The sequence below is a fragment of the Bubalus bubalis genome, chromosome 24, assembly GCF_019923935.1.
Source record: "Bubalus bubalis isolate 160015118507 breed Murrah chromosome 24, NDDB_SH_1, whole genome shotgun sequence".
In the NCBI taxonomy this organism is placed as follows: domain Eukaryota; kingdom Metazoa; phylum Chordata; class Mammalia; order Artiodactyla; family Bovidae; genus Bubalus; species Bubalus bubalis.
This window is the reverse complement of record NC_059180.1, coordinates 22,549,058-22,567,891: the sequence shown is the minus strand read 5'-3', so window position 1 is coordinate 22,567,891 and position 18,834 is coordinate 22,549,058. Positions and strand designations below refer to the sequence as shown.

Below are 18,834 nucleotides of genomic sequence, written 5' to 3'. Positions count from 1 at the left end.
TTGAACATTCTTTGGCATTGCTCTCCTTTGGGATTGGAATGAAAATTGACTTTTTCCAGTCCTATGGCCACTGGTGAGTTTTCCAAATTTATTGGCATATCTCAGGTAGTTGACATATTGAGTGCAACACTTACACAGCATCATCTTTTAGGATTTAAAATAGCTCAGCTGGAATTCCAACACCTCCACTAGCTTTGTTCATAGTAGTGCTTCCTAAGGCCCACTTGACTTCATATTCCAGGATGTCTGGCTCTGGGCAAGTGATCACACCATCGTGGTTATATGTGTCATTAAGATCTTTTTTTGTACAGTTCTTCTGTGTATTCATACCACCTGTTCTTAATATCTTCTGCTTCTTTTAGGTCTTAGTGTTTCTGTCCTTTAATTGTGCCCACATTTGCATGAAATATTTCTTTGGTATCTCGCATTTTCTTGAAGAGATCTCTAATCTTCCCCATTGTATTGCTTTCCTCTATTTCTTTGCCATGAAGTGATGGGACCAGATGCCATTATCTTTTGTTTTCTGAATGTTGAGCTTTAAGCCAACTTTTTCACTCTCCTCTTTCACTTTCATCAAGAGGCTTTTTAGTTCTTCTTCACTTTCTGCCATAAGGATGGTGTCATCTGCATATCTGAGATTATTGACATTTCTCCCGGCAATCTTGATTCCAGCTTGTGCTTCTTCCAGCCCAGCGTTTCTCGTGATGTACTCTGCATATAAGTTGAATAAGCACGGTGTCAATATACAGCCTTGACGTACTCCTTTTCCTCTTTGGAACCAGCCTGTTGTTCCATGTCCAGTTCTAACTGTTCCTTCTTGACCTGCATACAGATCTCTCAAGAGGCAGTTCAGATGGTCTGGTATTCCCATCTCTTTCAGAATTTTCCACAGTTTATTGTGATCCACACAGTCAAAGGCTTTGGCTTAATCAATAAAGCAGAAATAGATGTTTTTCTGGAACTGTCTTTGCATTTTCCATGATCCAGCGGATGTTGGCAATTTGATCTCTGGTTCCTCTGCATTTTCTAAAACCAGCTTGAACATCTGAAAGTTCATGGTTCACATACTGTTGAAGCCTGGCTTGGAGAATTTTGAGCATTACTAGCATAGGAGAAGGCAATGGCACCCCACTCCAGTACTCTTGCCTGGAAAATCCTATGGACAGAGGAGCCTGGTAGGCTGCAGTCCATGGAGTCACTAAAAGTTGGACACGACTGAGCCACTTCACTTTCACTTTTCACTTTCATGCATTGGAGAAGGAAATGGCAACCCACTCCAGTGTTCTTGCCTGGAGAATCCCAGGGATGGGGGAGCCTGGTGGGCTGCTGTCTATGGGGTCACACAGAGTTGGACATGACTGAAGTGATTTAGCAGCAGCAGCAGTGTATGAGATGAGTGCAATTGTGAGGTAGTTTGAGCATTCTTTGGCTCTGCCTTTCTTTGGAATTGGAATGAAAACTGACCTTTTCCAGTCCTGTGGCCACTGCTGAGTTTTCCAAATTTGTTGGCATATTGAGTGCAGCACTTTCACAGCATCATCTTTCAGGATTTGAAATAGCTCAACTGGAATTCCATCACCTCCACTAGCTTTGTTTGTAGTCATGCTTCCTGAGGCCCACTTGACTTCATATTCCAGAATGTCTGGCTCTAGGTGAGTGATCACACCATCATGATTATCTTGGTTGTGAAGATCTTTTTTGTACAGTACTTCTGTGTATTCTTGCCACCTCTTCTTAATATCTTCTGCTTCTGTTAGGTCCATACCATTTTTGTCCTTTATTGAGCCCATCTTTGCATGAAATGTTCCCTTGGTAGCTCTAATTTTCTTTAAGAAATCTCTAGTCTTTCCCATTCTATTGTTTCAGTGGCAGACTTTATTTTTGGGGACTCCAAAATCACTGCAGATGGTGACTGCAGCCATGAAATTAAAAGACATTTACTCCTTGGAAGAAAAGTTATGACCCACTTAGACAGCATATTAAGAAGCAGAGACATTACTTTGCCGACAAAGGTCCATCTCGTCAAAGTTATGATTTTTCCAGTAGTCATGTATGCATGTGAGAATTGGACTATAAAGAAAGCTGAGTGCCAAAGAATTGATGGTACTGAACTGTGGTGTTGCAGAAGACTCTTGAGAGTCCTTTGGACTGTAAGGAGATCCAACCAGTCCATCCTAAAGGAAATTAGTCCTGAATATTCATTGGAAGGACTGATGTTGAAGCTGAAACTCCAATACTTTGGCCACCTGATGCAAAGAGCTGACTCATTGGAAAAGACCCTGATGCTGGGAAAAATTGAAGGCAGTAGTAAAAGGAGACTACAGAGGTTGAGATGGTTGGATGGCATCACCAACTCAATGGGCATGAGTTTGAGTAAACTCCAAGAGTTGGTGATGGACAGGGAGGCCTGTCGTGATGCAGTCTACGGGGTCGCAAAGAGTCAGACACGACTAGCAACTGAACTGAACTGAACTGATATCTTTGCATTATTCACTTAAGAAGGTTTTCTTATCTCTCCTTACTATTCTTTGGAACGCTGCATCCAGATGCATATATCTTTCCTTTTCTCCTTTGCCTTTCGATTCTCTTTTCTCAGCTATTTGTAAGACATCCTCAGACAACCATTTTGCCTTCTTACATTTCTTTTTCTTGGGAACAGTTTTGGTCACATCTCCTGTACAATGTTATGAACCTCCGACCATAGTTCTTCAGGCACTCTGTTTCTCAGATCTAATCCCTTGAATCTGTTTTTCATTTCCTGTGTATAATCATAAGGGATTTGATTTAGATCATGCCTAAATGGCCTAGTGGTTTTCCCTACTTTCTTCAATTTTAAGTCTGAATTTTGCAATAAGGAACTCATGATGTGAGCCACAGTCAGCTCCCAGTCTTGTTTTGCTGACTGTATAGAGCTTCTCCATCTTTAGCTGCACAGAATATAATCAATATATTCAATCAGTATAATCAGTCTGATTTTGGTATTGACCATTTGGTGATGTCCATGGGTAGAGTCATCTCTTTTGTTGTTGGAAGAGGGTTGCTGTGACCAGTGCGTTCTCTTGGCAAAACTTTGTTAGCCTTTGCCCTGCTTCATTTTATACTCCAAGGCCAAACTTGCCTGTTATTCCAGATATCTCTTCACTTCTTACTTTTGCATTTCAGTCCCCTGTGATGAAAAGGACATCTTATTTTGGTGTTAGTTCTAGAAGGTCTTGTGGATCTTCATAGAACCATTCAGCTTCATCTTCTTCAGCATTAGTGGTTGGAGCGTAGGCTTGGATTACTGTAATATTGAATGATTTGCTTTGGAAATGAACTGAAATCGTTCTGTCATTTTTGAGATTGCACCCCAAGTACTGCATTTTGGACTCTCTTCTTGACTATGAGAGCTACTCCATTTCTTCTAAGGGATTCTTGCCCACAGTAGTAGGTATAATGGTCATCTGAGTTAAATTCGCTCATTCCTGTCCCTCCTCCCTGAGAGCATTGTCTTCTACCAACACAAAACCTGGAAGTGGTTGAGGAAGATGGAACCTCCTAACCATTGTTTGGGGTGGAGTCGGTGTTCCGGAAGCATATTGGGTTGGGCCAGTTGGGACGGGGTGCGTTGGACTTTTAGCTGCATTGTGCCTGCTGGGTGTCTGTTTGGGAATGGGAATAGTTGGGTAGAAGGCAGAGAAGGGGGCTTCCCTGGTAGCTTAGCTAGAAAAGAATCCACCTACAATGCTGGAGACCCCGATTTGATTCCTTGGTCAGTAAGATCCTCTGGAGAGGATACCCACACTCCAGTATTCTTGGGCTTCCCTGGTGGCTCAGATAGTAAAGAATCCGCCTGCAATGCACGAGACCTGAGTTCGATCCCTGGGTTAGGAAGATTCCCTGGAGGAGGGCATGGCAAGCCACTCCAGTATTCTTACCTGGAGAATCCCCATGGACAAAGGAGCCTGGCAGGTACAGTCTGTGAGGTCACAAAGAGTCAGACACGACTGAGTGACTAAGCATAGCACAGCACATTGTTGTCCACTTAGTTCACTCATTACTAAAATGTTAATGTTCACTCTTGCTATCTCCAATTTGACCACTTTCGATTTACCTTGATTCATGGACCTAACATTCCAGGTTTCTATGCAATCTTGTTCTGACAGCATTGGACTTTACTTTCACCGCCAGACGCATTCACAGCTGGGCATCCATTCCTCTTTGGCTTAGCATCTTTATTCTTTCTGGAGCTATTTCTCTGCTCTTCTCCAGTAGCATATTGGACACCTCCCAATCTGGGGGGTTCATCTTTCAGTGTCTTAGCTTTTTGCCACATCTGTAAATGGGGATAATACCTATTACCTTGCAAAGTGGCTGGACTGATCAATATACCTGAAACACCTGCCACACCTATGTGCAGGCACCTATGATAGGTAGCTATTGTTGTTAAAGAACTAAATGGATTAATCTCTTATCACATCGCAATACATAAAATATAATGTTGAAATTGGCTATTTACCCCTCATATAGTCACTAAAAGCAATCTGATTTTTTTTTTCCCAACTCGGATATATCACTGTGTTAGACCTGGTTGCCCATATCATTTTTACCATACATGCCTGATACTTAACCTGGATTGCTGTCTTCTTCCTTCCAGTTTAGTGCACTAAGAGAAAAAAAATACCAGGCAGCCTATTTATTGTGTATTTATGTATTTGTTTTTGGCTGCCCTGGGTCTTCATTGCTGCACGCAAGCTTCTGCTAGTGGCGGTTAGCGGAGGCCGCTCTTGGTTGCAGTATACAGGCTTCTCCTTGCAGTGACTTCTGCTGTTACAGTGCCTGGTTCTGGGGTACCTGGGTTCAGTAGTTGTGGCGCACAGGCTTCGCTGCTCCTCAGCATGTGGAATCTTTCCAGGGATAAATCCATGCCCCCTGAATTGGCAGGTGGATTCTTAACCACTGGACGACCAGGGAAGTCTCAGGTAGCCTATTTAAATGCTTATATACAAGTTCTGTTCTGCATATTAAACGTAACATGTATTTGGGGATTCTCTAGTAATGATGACAGAATATACTAACCATATTTCTGTCAACCTTTTTACTGTAATGTTTGCTAAGTGCACTATGGATGTAGTTTGTGGCCCAAGAATAGATTTTCCCCTACCCAGCCAACTTTATAAGCCATGACCTTGACTTCCTTAGTTGAAGTCAGTAACCAAGTATAAAGTATTCTAAAAGTAAAGGATGATTGATAATCACAGGTAACCTGTAATTTGTTATAGTCCTATTTGTTTGCTTATTATGAGACATAAAATGAGAAACTGTGTATTTTCCTATCCTGTAGATAAAATAATTACATTGAGAGTTTAAATTTTTAAAATCATTAATTGAATCACTGAAAAACCCATAGCAATGAATCTTCTTTAAGTAACAGATGTATGTAGGCATGTAAGATCACCTTTAGGACTCCCACTTTCACAAGATTTAGTGGGTTAGGATCAGAAAACAAACTCTTATGTTGAAGTGTTGCTGGTATAGGACTAACTCCCAGAGCTTTCTATCGGGAGTATTTGCCTACTAACCACCCAGCAGGTAGTTATCATCCATTAACCATTTAGACTCACACTAGTAGCCAGTAAGATGCTTGCTTTAAGTGCACCACCTTGTATTTAAGATTTTATTTTTTTGACTTTCAAGTTTTATTTTTTAAATTGGAATATAGTTGATTTTCAGTATCGTGTTAGTTTCTGCTCTACAACAAAGTGAATCAGTTGTGCATATACATATATCCACTATTCTTACAGGTTCTTTACCCATATAGGTCATTACAGAGTATTGAGTAGAGTTCCCTGTGCTATATAGTAGGTCCTTATTATTTATCTATTTTATCTCTAGTAGTGTATACATGTCAATTCCAATCTCCCAATTTATCCCTCACCACTTAAGATTTTAATTGTTATTGTGAATATCTTCAGAGTTATCCGGGAGGTTGGTGCATTTTGGTTTTTCCTACTGTGCTGTTTCTTTTTTTATTTTTGTCTCTGTTAAGTTGTTGGCCAGTGCTTTTGTTCTCTTTGTTAGCCTAGAGTTAATGAAAATACTTAAATACTTTTCCCATAAATACTTAAATACTTTATCCCTTATATATCGCCTCCTTTTGCCTTCTGCACTCCCTCTTTAGGAACTTGTGGCAAATCCCCAACTTGACCATTCAGGCAGTTCACATCCAGTTGAAAAAGTCTGGGTTGCAAATGTCATCAGCCATCCCAAATGGTGCAGTTCCCAGTGACTTTTCTTGTATCCCCTTAGGTGTACAACCAAAGACCTCTAATGTGGTTAAGGGCTCCAATTTTCTGATTTTGGGTGGTGGTGTTTTTTTTAGGGAGAATCCACCCACTTCTTTGAAGAACAGGACTGTCTTTTGACTGTATGAGTATAAACTACGGAAGCACTTGCTCCTTTTTTGTGAACTTATTCTCTTCTGCATTCCAGAAACTCTTTAACGATTCTGCTCTGTTGTTGACATTTTCCCATGCTGTTATAGAATTTTTCTAAATGTAAATTGCTTGGGTCATCTCATTGAGATTTGGAGAAGGAAGAAGAGCAAACTGACTCACTTTGTCCCCCGAAGTGAAGGTGTTAGTTAGGCGCTAAGTGGTGTCCAGCTGTTTTGTGACCCCATGGACTGTAGCTTGTCAGGCTCCTCTGTCCATGGAATTCTCCAGGCAAGAATACTGGAGTGGATAGCCATGCCCTCCTCCAGGGGATCTTCCCAACCCAAGGATCAAACCCAGGTCTCCTGAATTGCAGGCAGATTCTTTACTAAGAAGCCCAAAGGTGTGTAATAAATGCTAATTGAATCAGAGAAATCAAAAGAGATTTAGTCCATATTAATTTATTGTCTTTTAAATTTTTATTAATACTCGGAAAAGTTGTAATATAGCAATTTTCCTAAGTCACACTTTTTTTTTTAAAGGTAAGCTAGGAAAGATTTGGCTTCACTGGTGCCTCAGTGGTAAAGAAGCTACCTGCCAAATGCAGGAGTCATGGGTTCCATCCCTGGGTTGGGAATAACTCCTGGAGAAGGAAATGGCAACCTGCTGCAGTATTCTTGCCTGGGAAATCCCATGGACAGAGGAGTCTGGTGGGCTGCAGTCCATGGAGTCGCCAAATAGTTGGACATGATTTGACAACTAAACAACAAAACAACAACAAAAAGAGGCTTAAATTCTGTACTCCTGAAATGTTAAGAACATTGGGTGATTGGTTAGAATGCAGGAGACATTACATTAGTTAAGTGACTAACAACACAGACTCTGGAATCTGGATTCAAATTCTCCCTGTACTATTTGCTAGTGGCATGGTCTTGGCTGCCATATTTCAGAGGCCTCTTTAAAGGTTAAAGCATCATGTATATAAAACAGTGCTTGGCACATAGCACTGCGTGTCAGCTAAAATTAATGGGACTGACTTTTGGAGATTCTTTGCTATAATCTTTTCAGTAGTCATAGGCAATTATCTTAAAATTGATCATAAATGCTGTGTAGTTTTTGGTTGTAGATATAAATGTCACCATACTAGAATATAGAATCTAGCCCATGTACAAATGGACTTTTTTTTTACCTTATATAAAGAATAATACCACTATAATGAAATGCTAAAAGAAAGCTTTGCTTGAACCATGTATATGTTACACATACTCAAAAAAAATAAAAATGATAGCAAGAAAGTAAGTCCTACTGTTCACTACAAATTGAAACCAGTGAGCCTAACTGTATGTCAGATTGATAATGTAACTACCAAGGAAAAAATAATAAAGTAACTTTTGAATACAGTGCTCTGACTGTGTTCTCTTAGTGGACCATCAGATCAGATCAAATCAGATCAGTCGCTCAGTCATGTCCGACTCTTTGCGACCCCATGAATCGCAGCATGCCAGGCCTCCCTGTCCATCACCAACTCCCGGAGTTCACTGAGACTCAAGTCCATCGAGTCAGTGATGCCATCCAGCCATCTCATCCTCTGTCGTCCCCTTCTCCTCCTGCCCCCAATCCCTCCCAGCGTCAGAGTCTTTTCCAATGAGTCAAGTCTTCGCATGAGGTGGCCAAAATACTGGAGTTTCAGCTTTAGCATCATTCCTTCCAAAGAAATCCCAGGGCTGATCTCCTTCAGAATGGACTGGTTGGATCTCCTTGCAGTCCAAGGAACTCTCAAGAGTCTTCTCCAACACCACAGTTCAAAAGCATCAATTCTTTGGCGCTCAGCCTTCTTCACAGTCCAACTCTCACATCCATACATGACCACAGGAAAAACCATAGCCTTGAGTAGACGAACCTTTGTTGGCAAAGTAATGTCTCTGCTTTTGAATATGCTATCTAGGTTGGTCATAACTTTCCTTCCAAGGAGTAAGCGTCTTTTAATTTCATGGCTGCAGTCACCATCTGTAGTGATTTTGGAGCCCCGAAAAATAAAGTCTGACACTGTTTCCACTGTTTCCCCATCTATTTCCCATGAAGTGGTGGGACCGGATGCCATGATCTTCGTTTTCTGAATGTTGAGCTTTAAGCCAACTTTTTCACTCTCCTCTTTCACTTTCATCAAGAGGCTTTTGAGTTCCTCTTCACTTTCTGCCATAAGGGTGGTGTCATCTGCATATCTGAGGTTATTGATATTTCTCCCGGCAACCTTGATTCCAGTTTGTGTGTCTTCGAGTCCAGCATTTCTCATGATGTACTCTGCATATAAGTTAAATAAACAGGGTGACAATATACAGCCTTGACGAACTCCTTTTCCTATTTGGAACCAGTCTTGTTCCATGTCCAGTTCTAACTGTTGCTTCCTGACCTGCATACAAATTTCTCAAGAGGCAGATCAGGTGGTCTGGTATTCCCATCTCTTTCAGAATTTTCCACAGTTGATTGTGATCCACACAGTCAAAGGCTTTGGCATAATCAATAAAGCAGAAATAGATGTTTTTCTGGAACTCTCTTGCTTTTTCTATGATCCAGCGGATGTTGGCAATTTGATCTCTGGTTCCTCTGCCTTTTCTAAAACCAGCTTGAACGTCAGGAAGTTCACGGTTCATGTATTGCTGAAGCCTGGCTTGGAGAATTTTGAGCATTACTTTACTAGCGTGTGAGATTGTGCGGTAGTTTGAGCATTCTTTGGCATTGCCTTTCTTTGGGATTGGAATGAAAACTGACCTTTTCCAGTCCTGTGGCCACTGCTGAGTTTTCCAAATTTGCTGGCATATTGAGTGCAGCACTTTCACAGCATCATCTTTCAGGATTTGGAATAGCTCCACTGGAATTCCATCACCTCCACTAGCTTTGTTCGTAGTGATGCTTTCTAAGGCCCACTTGACTTCACATTCCAGGATATCTGGCTCTAGGTCAGTGATCACACCATCGTGATTATCTGGGTCCTAAAGATCTTTTTTGTACAGTTCTTCTGTGTATTCTTGCCATCTCTTCTTAATATCTTCTGCTTCTGTTAGGTCCATACCATTTCTGTCCTTTATCGAGCCCATCTTTGCATGAAATATTCCTTTGGTATCTCTGATTTTCTTGAAGAGATCCCTAGTCTTTCCCATTCTGTTGTTTTCCTCTATTTCTTTGCATTGATCGCGGAAGAAGGCTTTCTTATCTCTTCTTGCTATTCTTTGGAACTCTGCATTCAGATGTTTATATCTTTCCTTTTCTCCTTTGCTTTTCGCTTCTCTTCTTTTCACAGCTATTTGTAAGGCCTCCCCAGACAGCCATTTTGCTTTTTTGCATTTCTTTTCTATGGGGATGGTCTTGATCCCTGTCTCCTGTACAATGTCACGAATCTCATTCCATAGTTCATCAGGCACTCTATCTATCAGATCTAGGCCCTTAAATCTATTTCTCACTTCCACTGTATAATCATAAGGGATTTGATATAGGTCATACCTGAATGGTCTAGTGGTTTTCCCTACTTTCTTCAATTTAAGTCTGAATTTGGCAATAAGGAGTTCATGGTCTGAGCCACAGTCAGCTCCTGGTCTTGTTTTTGCTGACTGTATAGAGCTTCTCCGTCTTTGGCTGCAAAGAATATAATCAATCTGATTTCGATGTTGACCATCTGGTGATGTCCATGTATAGAGTCTTCTCTTGTGTTGTTGGAAGAGGGTGTTTGTTATGAGCAGTGCATTTTCTCTAAGGGCAAAGAGACCAGTAAGGAAATGTTGATCTTGGTAAGTAGCGAACCCCCTATAGTAGCTCTTCACAAGAAATGTTATTCCCATTTTGCTGATGAAGAAGTATAGTTGAAGAAGGGAATGATTTGTTTGGCATCTTTTAATTAGGTGGTAGAGCTGAATTTAAAAGCTCATAACCTGTTCATTATACCACACTACTTTTTAAAATTGTTATAGTGTGCTGTTAGATGAGTCCCTGGTTTCTTTAGTTCTTACCTTTCGTTTATTGTTCTTCCCTTCCCTTTATCTTTTATTATTTCTTTTCTTTATCATCTGTAATATTAGTCAGAACCTCATTTTCAAGAGCTTCCTGACCTCTTGTATCTCCTTTCCTTCAAGAATTTCATTCCATGCATCATGCCTACCTTTTTGAAATCTGCCTTCCTAAATTAAAGGGTGTATGACACTTCCCACTCTTTTCATTATGAATTCCAAGGTGGCCTGAAAGACTTTCTCTTGATTCTCATTCCTCCTACTTTGTCAATAATTAGTTTCCTGCTGAATTATAGCTAGTGTCAAAGTCATGATTATTTACAGGCATAGTCTGTATTGATAATTGATCCTGAAAGTTGTAAATGAAAGAGCTGCAGCCTTTTTTTTTTTTTTCAGTTTGTTTCAATTGTTTATTAACTGGCCAGATTGCAAAAATAATCCTGGTAGATACCTTAGTTCATCCTTCTAATAAGCCTGTTGATCTGGTCTTCCCTGTTGGCAGCATCTCAACCTTCTACAAAATGGGTGGTCTTTTTCTTCATTCCACCTCGTGGAAAAGACAGTTTAAAGGGCCACAGGAAGTTGCTTGCTTCTTTGAAACGTTTTCCAACGGTATAGATCTCATCAATCAGATCCTGCATGCAGATGATTCCATATTTCCCAAGAGACCGAGCAATCAGTGCGTTGTATGTCAGGGCAATTCACTTCTTGTTCATTTTGCCATAACCACGCTTGCAGATCAGTTCATTTACAGACTTCAGATTCAGGTACCCCCATGCAATGTATGGCTCCACAATTCTCAGCATGTTAATTGATGCTTTGTTGAGCTTCACAAAAGTGCCTTTGAAGATCTGCCGGAGGCGAAGGAGCTGCAGCACCTTTCGACCCTTTGGGCTCACACCGTTGATACCTCTGATCCTGATGACAAATGCCAGTTTGGGTTCTGTGGGTACATAGAAGTTGCTGGCTTTTTGTGCCATCCTAGCCATTTGAATTTCAGTTCTGTACATCTGCCTATATTCCTTGTGGTAATGCTTAGGTTTTTCATAGATAAGCTTCCTCTTTGCCTTTCAAAGCATCTTTTGGGCAAACTTCTTTCTCAGGCGCTTGATCTTAAGCTTTTTCTTGATCTTAAGTTTGATCTAAGCTTTTTCTTAAGGGTTTCTGGCACAGCAGGAACCTTCTTTTTCTTCTCTTCTGCACCCTCCATGGTTCCAGCCAGGAAAGAGGTGAAAGCTTCATTCCTAAAGATATCTATCTGTTTGTAACTTGAAATATCTTATGGGGATTTGGTGAGACATGTGGTGGGGAAAGTGATAGAGAATGCAATTGTTGGACCTGCATTTTTTCTATGAGAGATAGTAGAAACAAATATCAGTTTATAAACTGTGATTTTGAAATGATTGATTCATTAAAGAAGGCAAGTAAAAATAGCAGTGAAACAAGATATAATAACTAGTTGTTAAATGAACTTTCTGTTCTTTGAAAAGGGACTGATTAAGGAAGAAAATATGTAAATAATTTGAGTACATAAGCTGCTATTTGAGATTTTGCTGGGTAAAAATGATGGGAAGAATTAAACTATACAACAATTTAGTTGAATCTTGCTTAAAGTACTTTGTGTTGTAAATCTCCAAACTTACTTTAACTACAGCATTTAAAGAACTTCTTCTTGAATTAGCACAGTCAAAATGGAATTCATTCTATTTTTTAATCATTCCTGAATTACTGTCTTTATTTTTTTTTAAATTCTGGATTATTCCAGTTGGCCCAGGCTTCTTTTAAAAAAATTTTTAATTTTATATTGGAACATAGCCGATTAGCAATACTGTGATAGTTTCAGGTAAACAGCAGATACCATAAATTCAGCCATACACAATACATGTATCCATTCTCCTCCAAACCACCTTCCTATCCAGGCTGCCACATAACATTGAGCAAAGTTCTCTGTGCTATACAGTAGGTCCTTGTTGGTTATCCATTTCAGATATAGCAGTGTGTGCATGTCATCCCAAACTGACTATCGCTTCCTCCCATTCTTACCACCTGGCAACCATAAGTTCATTCTCAAAGTCTGGGAGTCTGTTACTAGTTTGTAAATAAGTTCATTTCTATCATTTCTTTTCAGATTCCACATACAAGGGGTACCATATGATATTTCTCCTTCTCTGACTTCATGCAATGTAACAATCTTTAGGTCCATCTCTGTTGCTGCAAATGGTATTACTCCATTATTTTCACTATCTTTAAAGTGCATGATTTTAAAATGTAATTTAATATAGTAACTCAGCTGGTAAAGCATCCGCCTGCAGTGCAGGAGACCTCAGTTCAATTCCTAGGTTGGGTAGATCCCCTGGAGAAGGGATACCCACTCCAGTATTCTTGGGCTTCCCTGGTTGCTCAGACAGTGAAGAATCCACCTGCAAAGCAGATCTGGGTTCAATCCCTGGATTGGGAAGATCCCCTGGAGGAAGGCATGGCAACCCACTCCAGTATTCTTGCCTGGAGAATTCTCATGGACAGAGGTGCCTGGCGGACTACAGTCCATGAGGTCACAAAGAGCTGGACATGACTGAGCAACTAAGCCCAGCACATATCAGAGAAATTGTCCAGAAAACCTAGGCCCAGAATTTCAGTATAATGTTAAAAAGAAATAAGATTAGCCATCAGATTAATTTTTTTAATTATGTTTTTTATCAGAATTAAGACAGTAAAATAATGTTATAGTCTTTTATTAGATTAACTGAGTTTCTAAACACCTGAAGAAAATTATTTTAGTATTTCCTGTGCAGAGTTTGTGAAGAATGTACCTTTGTCTGTGGAATCAGAATTATGAGACCTCTTTGTTGATGTTTCTAAGGGTTAACTCTCTGGACAAACATACCAAAAAAAAAAAAAAAAACAATATTCTACCAAAATATGCCTAAATAGTAAACTGTTAGCGAAGTATCGAATCAGACCTTTTTCCACCTGGTACCTAGTCATTTAACCTTTTATTCAGTTTCCTCATTTGTATTATTTTGAGAATTAAAGAAGTATATGTAAATTAAATAAGTATATGTAAAACACTTAATAATACTATGACTGGCACTAAATAAGTGCCCAGAATATAGTGGCAGCTATTACTATTTATCCTTTCCCCCACCTCTAGATTTATGAGTGATCAGATGAGATCAGATCAGTTGCTCAGTCATGTCCGGCTCTTTGCGACCCCATGAATCGCAGCACGCCAGGTCTCCTTGTCCATCACCAACTCCCGGAGTTCACTGAGACTCATGTCCATCGAGTCAGTGATGCCATCTAGCCATCTCATCCTCTGTTGTCCCCTTCTGCTGCCCCCAATCCCTCCCAGCATCAGAGTCTTTTCCAATGAGTCAAGTCTTCGCATGAGGTGGCCAAAATACTGGAGTTTCAGCTTTAGCATCATTCCTTCCAAAGAAATCCCAGGGCTGATCTCCTTCAGAATGGACTGGTTGGATCTCCTTGCAGTCCAAGGAACTCTCAAGAGTCTTCTCCAACACCACAGTTCAAAAGCATCAATTCTTCGGCGCTCAGCCTTCTTCACAGTCCAACTCTCACATCCATACATGACCACAGGAAAAAACCATAGCCTTGAGTAGACGAACCTTTGTTGGCAAAGTAATGTCTCTGCTTTTGAATATGCTATCTAGGTTGGTCATAACTTTCCTTCCAAGGAGTAAGCGTCTTTTAATTTCATGGCTGCAGTCACCATCTGTAGTGATTTTGGAGCCCCGAAAAATAAAGTCTGACACTGTTTCCACTGTTTCCCCATCTATTTCCCATGAAGTGGTGGGACCGGATGCCATGATCTTCGTTTTCTGAATGTTGAGCTTTAAGCCAACTTTTTCACTCTCCACTTTCACTTTCATCAAGAGGCTTTTGAGTTCCTCTTCACTTTCTACCATAAGGGTGGTGTCTGCATATCTGAGGTTATTGATATTTCTCCCGGCAACCTTGATTCCAGTTTGTGTGTCTTCGAGTCCAGCATTTCTCATGATGTACTCTGCATATAAGTTAAATAAACAGGGTGACAATTTACAGCCTTGACGAACTCCTTTTCCTATTTGGAACCAGTCTGTTGTTCCATGTCCAGTTCTAACTGTTGCTTCCTGACCTGCATACAAATTTCTCAAGAGGCAGATCAGGTGGTCTGGTATTCCCATCTCTTTCAGAATTTTCCACAGTTGATTGTGATCCACACAGTCAAAGGCTTTGGCATAATCAATAAAGCAGAAATAGATGTTTTAGGGAAGCAAAATTTATTTTGAGCACCCTTTATTCTAATGTTAAGGTTTTAAAGTAGAGGTTAGGACAAAATCATATTTTTCTGAACCCAAACACTTGAGATTCTGTTTGGGAAGTGAGAAAGCTGCCAAATGTCTACTCTACTTGTGCAGTGGCAAGAAGATTGAATTTCTAGTTTGTTTCCTGCCTCAAGTGCTTGCTTTCAATTCCTTTGTCTCAATATGAAAATTTCTGTATTTGTTTGGAGATCCTTGTCTGACTGAAACAACAGAGAACAGCTCCCAGCAGTTTTAGTATAGCTAGCTAACCATAACTTTCTGGAAGAATATCTGGATGCAGTTGCAATTTTTAAAGCCTATCATATTTTATGTCATTAAATTTCTTTCAGTTCTTTTCCTAAGTTGTGCCCATTCATCTTAAGAAATATACATTTTATGCAGAAAATGTAAGTATACAGTTGACTATCAATAAAAATTATTATCAGTTAATCTACTGTAGTTTTCCCTTATCTCGGTTTCAGAATATAATCATTACACCAAACACATACATGCACATACATATATACCCATACATACAAGTGTAATTTTTCTTTATTGTGATTACTCAATTGCTTTACGTAGTAGAAGTTATGATTTTTTTTATTATTATTATAATCATTTCATCAGTGTCATGGGCATCCCTGGTGGCTCAGTCAGATGGTAAAGAATCTGCCTGCAATGCAGGAGACCTGAGTTCAATCCCTGGGTCGGGAAAATCCCCTTGAGAAGGGAAATGGCAACCCACGCCAGTATTCTTGCCTGAAGAATCCCATGGACAGAGGACCCTGGTGGGCTGCAGTCCATGGGTTGGCAAAGAGTTGGACACGACTGAACAACTAACACTTTGACTTTCACATCAGTGTCATAGATAAGCTGCTGAACCCTGGTCTTTTTTTTTTTTTTTTTTTTTGGCTACATTAAGTCTTAGTTGTAGATTGCAGGATCTTTCGTTGTGGCATGCAGGCTCTCTAGTTGTGGTGTGGGCTTAGCTGCCCCACAGCATGTGGGATCTTAGTCCCCTGACCAGGGATGGAAGCTGTGTCACCTGCATAAGAAGGTGGATTCTTAACCACTGGACCACCAAGGAAGTCCCCTGGACCCTGGTCTTTAAAGAGAGAGAATCCGGGGCTTCCCTGGCAGTTCAGTGGTTAAGACTCTGTTCTTCAAATGCAGGGGGGCACAGCTTTGATCCTTGGTCAGGGAACTAAGATCCGTCATGCCACACATCTTGGCCAAAAAAATTGAGAGCAGATGCTGACATCAGAAGTGCATAATTAATACTTTGTAAATATCAGATGGTGGTTTTGTTTGTTTTTAAAATTGGTCATTTTTCCTGCTTCATCAAAAGACATTCTTTTTTTTATTAATTTTATTTATTCATTCTTTTTTGTCTGTGTTGGGTCTTCACTGCTGCCTGGGCCCTTCTCCAGCTTTAGTGAGCAGGGGCCTCCCCTCAGCTGCGGTGCTCAGGCTTCCCATTGCAGAGCAAGTGCTTTAGGGCTTGTGAGCTCCAGTAGTTGCGGCTCCTGGGATCCAAAGCAGAGTCTCAATATTTGTGGCACACGGATTCATTTGTTCCACAGCACGTAGAATCCTCCTGGACCGGACCCTTCACCACTGAGCCACCAGGGAACCCGCAGAAGGGTGTTTTAAACTCATTTCTAAAAATAACATTAAGTTGATGCATAGTTGATTAACAGTATTACTTTCAGGTGTATGCATATTGATTCAATGTTTTATAAATATGCTCCGTTAAAACTTACTACAATTTAATGGCTATAATTCCTTGTGATAAACAGTATATCCTTGTTGCTTATCTATTTTATATAGCTGCTTATAGTTTTTAATCCCCTACTCCTAATTTTCCCCTCTTCCCTTTGGTAACCACTAGTTTTTCTATATCCATGACTCTTATTTCCTTTTTCAAATTACCCTTTAAAAAATTTTTTTTAGGTTATTTTTATTTTTGGCTGCACTCGATCGTTGCTGTGCACAGGCTTTCTCTAGTTGCAGCAAGCAGCAGCTGCGCTCTCGTTGTAAGGTGTGGGCTTCTCATTGTGGCGGTTTCTCTTGCTGCAGAGCAGAGCACCGACTCTAGGGCTCATGGGCTCTGTGGTTGTGTCAGTAGAGCTTAGTTGCCCCACAGCATGTGGAATCTCCCTAGAGCAGGAATCAAACCCATGTCCCCTGCATTGGCAGGTAGATTCTTAACCAGTGGACCACCAGGGAAGTCCTAAATTACCTTTTACTATACTGAACCTCTTTCTTGTAGGAATTGTTATATATAATATTCTTGAGGCTTCCCAGATGGTGTTAGTGATAAAGAATCTGCCTGCCAATGCAAGACATGCAAGAAGCTCGGGTTCAATCCCTGGGTCAGGAATATTCCCTAGGAAATGGTACCCACTCCAGTTTTCTTGCCTGGAAAATTCCGTGGGCAGAGGAGCCTGGCGGGCTACAGTCCATGGGGCCACAAAGAGCAACATGACTGAGCTATTGCACCATATATATACTCTTCTTAGTCATATTTCCTTTAATTTTTTTTCTAAAACTTTATTTTCCCAAAGGTGATAAATTATATTTCATGTTCTACATTTACATTCCATTTACCATTGCATCACTACTATATATGTGAATTAGTACGTATGATCAGAGTATTACTTCCTTTACACTTTCTCTGATGCTCATGTTTTTAAAAGTTATAAAGTACAGATTGTTTAGTGTAAATTCCTACCATTTTGAATACTTCCAAGTTCAAAAGAATTTTTTTCTCAAGGCTGTTAGGTATGTGTATGATTCATAACATGAAACAGGGTTGCCTGTTCTTTCTTAAGTTGACATTTAAAGTCTTCTAGTCTTTCCTGTCTGTACTTAGCTGCTCAGTCGTGTCCGACTCTTTGCAACCCTACAGGCTGTAGCACACCAGGTTTTTCTCCTGGCAAGAATACAGGAGTGGGTTGCCATTTCCTCCTCCAGGGGATCTTCCCAACCCAGGGATCAAACTCAGGTCTCCCATATCACAGGCAGATTCTTTACTGTCTGATCCACCAGGGAAGCCCCTTATCTGTCTAGGGGGAAAATATCTAACATAGTTTAATGTCATATAGATTATCATAGATCTTACAATTTGGGAAAATTCTCCTTTCTTCAATCTCCTTTCCAGTTTTAAAGCTTTTACCTCTCCTTCCAGTGTGCCACCAAAATGTAGTTTGGTAATCAGTTGATTTGAACTTTAGATACTAAAATCTTCTGGACACAAAATGCTGTTGTGTTCTTAAGGGCTTTTCCTCAGTTATTTGGACCTCTCATAGGAATTTTGAAATCACTGGATTGTTAAACACCTTCACACAAAAATCAATGTTTGGCTATAAAGACCATTTTCTCAGATCCTTCCCCGTAAACCCATGTTTCTCTGCCCAGCCCCCCAAGTTTGGGATGTTTCCTAGCAAAATTGTTTATGATATCCATTCTTTTATTAGAAGAAATCTATTCAAAGTGTATCACCATGTTGCTTTGGACTCCATACGGAATTCATACTATCTGCTCAAACTTCCCCCAGATTCAGAATTGGTAAGAGTGCTCTGAGCCTCAGTATTCTCTTGGGTCTTTTATTTTGCAGACTTACCTGTAGATTGATTATTCACTGGGGTTCAGAACCTATCATGCAACTCTGCAGGAAAAGGTTGAAATGCAGTTGTATGTGAAAATCAAAACTTTATTTTTCCAAACAGGTTAAACGTGTATGTCTGTGTAAAGCTAAACCAGCTAAGGCAGGTCACTGTTTTTCCACTTGAAAACTTGCTTCAAGTGTCATAACATGAATGTTTCATGGATATTTCTAGGCAGATTATGCACCAGTGCCTTTCTCTTTACAATTAAATATTTCCAGTTCAGAACTTTTTTTTTAAGTATTCTGTTGAGCTGACAAATGGTCACAAAAGTGATTCTGACTTAGTTTATTCCATTCTTTACAAAGTATTTTTTACCTACTCTAGGATAAGATGCAATAAAGACTCAGTTTTAGTGAAAGCTACAAACAAACAGTTAATTGGAATTCAGTAAGAAGAGTGCTAAAATAGTAGTAAATGCATATTACTGTGGGAGCACACTGGAATGCCT

General features: G+C 40.1%; 1 protein-coding gene and 1 pseudogene across 2 annotated transcripts in view; one reads left to right on the top strand and one right to left on the bottom strand.

The window, feature by feature from the left end:
• MOSMO (modulator of smoothened) overlaps positions 1–18,834 on the top strand; it is a 79,539-nt gene that overhangs the window by 15,206 nt on the left and 45,499 nt on the right. The gene's annotated exons all lie outside the window — the stretch shown is intronic.
• LOC102406618 lies at positions 10,864–11,623 on the bottom strand (annotated as a pseudogene).